This window comes from Papilio machaon, chromosome 20, assembly GCF_912999745.1.
Source record: "Papilio machaon chromosome 20, ilPapMach1.1, whole genome shotgun sequence".
NCBI lineage: Eukaryota > Metazoa > Arthropoda > Insecta > Lepidoptera > Papilionidae > Papilio > Papilio machaon.
The window spans coordinates 550,446-556,055 of record NC_060005.1 but is presented as its reverse complement, the minus strand read 5'-3'; positions in this window follow the sequence as shown (position 1 = coordinate 556,055).

The following is a 5,610-nucleotide window of genomic DNA, read 5'->3' as shown; positions in this document are numbered from 1 at the left end:
CGAAGGACATCCGTAATATGTTTCTGCTACCGAATAAAATATTTTTAACAAACACTTAACTATGTTACTTACGGTTATAATGTATTCTTTTTTTTCTTTATGTAATGTTACAATGTTACAGTTTGTTGCAAAATAAAGTACAATTGGAGCACGGCTGTCATCCTGCACAGCTCCGGGATCTCCAGCGATTGGCGCACCGCCAAGCGTCACAATCGTTAAATAAATGTTTAAGCATCGTTCTACACTGAAAGTTCACAAAAAGCTTTCTCGTTTCCACAATGTTTATTGCCACAATTTACATTGAGTGTTATATATTCTATTGATGATTTAATACTGATGTTATCAAGTATGAAAAATGTCCAAATTACTGCAATAATAATTAGAGTAAATCAGATTTTTTATGGGCTCATAAATTACTTTTTATTTGAACCTTATTTAGAAAAATAAAAAAAGAAAATAACAATAGAAAAAATTTGAAGGAGAACCTTCCATTAATAAGTACATTATAAATTGCTTTTCTTTTCTAAAAGAAGTTCACAGTAAAGATTATTTACATACGTATGGAGTGTGCTTCAGCTAATTAGCAGAGTTTGCGACGACAGCGCCACGCTCGGAGATTTAATGTAAATCTTTAAAGACTTAAACGGGAGAGCAATTACGACTTGATGAGTTACGAGTGAAGGAACAATTAAATCTTAATATTTTATGAGGAAATAGTACATGTACGATAAATTTACTGAAAAAAAGAGTTAGGACACTAATACCATCTTTAATTTCTTTTCCTCTTGCCACATTATTGTAACAAGTTTGTGCCTTTGTGTTTTTTTTTTTGTTGTATATTCTTTGTGGAGCAATAAATGTTTTTTTCTTTCTTTCTTTCTGTAGTTGCTGTTTATAAATAATCTCGTAGTCGTTTTCTTTTTTTTTTATAAAAGAAGGGGTTGCCGCTATAGTAGACGAGCATCATACCGCCTTAGATTAATTTATCCGATGACTGTAACAATAAAGGAGCCTTAAATGCGTTGCCTGTCTTTAGAATTCACAGTTTTGAAAATATAAGTTGTCATATTATTATTACACATACATATTATTTACAAAAGAAGACAGTACTTTATAATAATTACTTGCTTATGTAAACTAAAATAATTAAATTTGTTTCCCATTTAGGACTTAATTACGTACAGAAAATTGTCATCTTAAACTAACATTATATGTAAGTTATGTTTGTTATCTCTTTTTTCGAGTTTAATGTTAGACTTAATGTTTTTATTTATTATGTTCATTATGAGAGTACAGGTTTTAAATTTAAACATTTTAGTGACATTAAGTAATTTTGTTTTGTTATAAAGTTCATTAGTTGGAGTTCGGTAATCAAAATGATATAATACCTTTATAATTTTATTCTGTGTTCTTTGTAATGAAAGTAAATTAGTCGATGCTGCTGATCCCCATATTTCTATTAAGTACTCAATATGCGATTTTACTAGAGAATTATATATAACTGTCTTAACTCTTTTAGGGATACAGTGAGCTGCTTTGTAAAGAGCTCCTAGGACTGCTTTTAATTTTGACTTAATCGTTTCTATATGCGGCTTCCATGTTAGTTTGTCATCTATTACTAACCCTAAATACTTATCTTCATATGATCTTTGAAGAGTGTCATTATTTATTTTGGGGGGAACAAAATCTGGTATGGGCTTATTTTTTGCTGTTAATATTATAAAAGATGTTTTCTTTATATTGATTGTTAACAAATTATTTAGGAACCATTCATTAAGTCTGTCTAAGTCGTTTTGAGCATCCGTTAATAGAGTATCAAAAGAATTACCATAGTAGAATAGGCATGTGTCATCCGCATATAGCGTAAGATGGCCTGTGAGACCTATTGTATTAATATTGTTCATGTAAATCAAAAACAACAGTGGACCTAATATTGATCCTTGTGGAATACCAAAATCATTCAGTTCCCGAATTGAACTTTTAGAATTACCGATTTTAACGATCTGCTTCGTATTCTTTAGATAACTTGTTAACATTTTGAGGGCTGTTCCAGTAACACCGAGTTTACTTAATTTGATTAATAGCTTTTGGTGACTAACAGTGTCAAATGCTTTTTTTAAGTCAATAAATATACCTAATACATAGTCTTTTTTGTCAATATGCATTTTGATTTTGGTGATTAGATCAACCGCTGCTGTAATTGTACTAGATTGAGGACGAAAACCGTATTGTTCATCAATCAAAAAATTATTATCAATAAGGTAAGTATTTAGGCGTTTGTAAATAACTTTCTCAAAAATTTTCGAAATAATGGGCAGAACCGAGACTGGTCTATAGTTACTGGGGTCAGCTCTGTTACCTGATTTATAAATAGGGCTTACTTTGGCAATCTTAAGAGAATTTGGGAATGACCCTATCTCTAAACATTTATTGATCGAATTTACCAACGGTTCAGCAATAACATTTTTCAGACATTTTAGTGATTTAGTGCTGATCCCGTCTACCCCAGTGCTTGTATTATTGTCTAAATTATTAATAATGGAAATGACTTCTTTTAAATTAAATTATTAATTAAATTATTAAAATCAATTACTCCGCGAACTAACTATGGAAATAAAACTATTTTGTTCGAAGGCGTTCAAATGTTTAACAAACTGCCGGACGAGATAAAGAATTGTAACAGTATTAGTGTTTTCAAAAATAAACTTAAATCATATATCATCGCTGAACTGTAATAATCTCTCAATATTATCTACATATATAACTTTGTAATTCCTGTCAATTTAGATTCTTTTCTATAGTTGTGTTAAGGTTTATTTTGTTTTATGTTAATCCTGTATTCTGTATCGATATTACGTATTAACCCGCAAGCCTGTATGTTATATATACTTCTTTTTTATTTTTCTCATTGTAAGTGAAACATTGTGTTTTTTATGAGAAATAAAGATCTTTAAACCTAACATTATATGTATGTAACTTGTCAGAAATTAAAGTTATTTTATTTATTTAAAAGCTGTATTTTAGCATGTTTGTTACTGTTTGTTTTGTTACTTATCAAGTTAATTAAATAATAAGTAATATAAAAATAGATAGAAATAATTACTATTGTTCTTATAAATATCGTAATTTAATTTTAATAATTTCCATTCATATTTTATGTTCCAAACGATATTTAATTTTTCATGGAATATCTGATTTCGAATTGAATGATACTGCGATGACGTCACTGAATATTTATGACCAACAAACTGAGTTATCTCACATGAATATTTCACTTTAAATCTCTTTTAAAATGAATCTATGAGGCAAATGAACATTGTTTTTTAAATAACAATTTTATTTTTAAATCTTTTAAATATTTTTGAAATAATTCATCTATTTTTATTTTTTTTATTCATATTTTTATTATACATTAAATAAAGATAAGCTCGTTTTAAGTTTTTCGAAAATAAATATAAGAAATGTTGACCCGACTAAATTCAGCACAACTTTCTTATCTTAACCTTAAACATTTTAACTAAATAATCACAATATAGCTAACAAATTATTCTAAAATAATATAAAATTTCACGAACAATTGTAATCCGAGAATAACAAACAATGGAGCTCTGTCTCTCGGGGATTACAGCGACCTACAGACTGCTACGTTCGTAGCGTCACGTAGCGTGTTCGTAGCAACGTTGAAAGCTACAATATATTACCACTGTATTATTTCTACTCATTGTTATGCTACGACGTAGAATAGAGAATAAGAGAAGAGAGATGTCCACTCATATTTATTACATAAAAGTGTTTATAATTTAACTAACAGAGAATTTGTACTTAGATATTATTTAACTTAATACATATGTGTTTTTCTACCGGTTTAACTTTTCTTTTACCTATGTCTTGATAAGTAGATAGTGTCATAAATAATTACGCTGAGTGAATTTTCCTACAAACTTTAGATAGCTAAATAAAGCTAACAACTATCAAACCAGTATGACTTAGGGTCCTTCAAGAAGCGAGCGTATATCTGTCTTAAAGGCCGGCAACGCATCTGCAATTCTCCTAGTTTTGCGGATGTCCATGGGCGTCGATGATCACTTTGGTGTTCCCGCCGCTTGTTTGCCTCCTTCTCTTATAAAAAAAAAAAACTAAAAGAGAGGCTTTGGGAACGATAGAACCGTGTCAAAAATTGATCTATTGCTGGCTTAATAATTATCGCTTATTTTATGGCCCAACACCTATTTGATCTGATATAGGGTTCGATCACGCGAACGTGCGAGCTCCCAATAAACAGCGTGACGCTTATGTTGTGTACAATATTATGTTAAACCATGCTAAGATGTTAGTAGTTTGACGTCATTGTCAAACTACTATTCATAAACAAGCTAATTTTAACCATGCCAATAACTTCGCATGGCTTGAATATCTGTGTCACAACAGCATGTGTACGTTTTAAAATAGAAAGATATAAATTTGTTCTCGTTTAAAACAGCTTCGTCTTTCTAGTTAAAGATTTTTTTTATATATTACAAGGTGACAAACGAGCAAGCGGCCACATGATTTGATGAAAAGGGTGGGAAGAGAAAGAGGACTAAGATTAGGCCTCCGGTACCACACTCATCAGACGAAACGAGGAATTGCTTCCACTTGACGCCTGTCTTCTGTGTGGTTGTGATATTTCACCGGGCGAGCCGACCAATTCGAGCAACTGATGTATTGTTGCTGGCGTCTACCACTGTAAAACAATTGTTAAAGCTGTTAACATTCTAAATTTAGCTTTTTCAAATAAGTACTAAGAAAAATGTTTCTTTACTTCTTTTTTAAAATGTAATTACAGTAGAATATTAAGAATTAAATACGAAACAAATTAACGAAGTTCACATTTGAACTTGTCAAGTATGTCATATGAAATAACTGACATATGTAACTTCCTAATGTGTAATGTAATTAACGATTATAAATCTAGCGAACACAAATTGCTGTCAGTTGCTACATCCAGGTAATTAGTGTTGCCGCTGAAGTGTCGCAGATCCGCGCGAACGTTTGCAATTACTCGCCGAGAGACTCTGTCTCGAAGAGACATCGTTAGTGAGACGTATTCCCTTTAATAAAATATCGTAGTGAAAATTTGTGTAATTTTATAAGACTATACTACAGTAATTAAGAGAAAAAGCTTAGTCTATCGTTTTAAGATCATAGTAAAATGTGAAAATAAGAGTTACTAAAATATATTTAACTAGCAATTTCCCACGAATTCGTTCGCGCGGCATTAAAATTCTAGTAATCAATTTTGCTTTTGTCACCCAGGGATAGCTTAACTTCTCGTCAGTGAGAGAATTTTTCATATCAGTTCTGTAGTTTCGTAACTTGTTCAATGAAAACAACCAAATTGATTATTTCCTCTTTATTATATTAATATAGATAATAAATATAAAAATCTATAATGAATTATTACAAAAAACATGATAAGATTTAAAATATTTATAAAAATTTAATATGAACATCATAAAGAAAAAGGGTTTATATTAAACATTCTGAGCTTAATTTATTTGACGAGGGTGTAATGAAAACGCGTAACATCCCTGACGACAGATATTTAAGTTAAAAGTATGACATAATTAT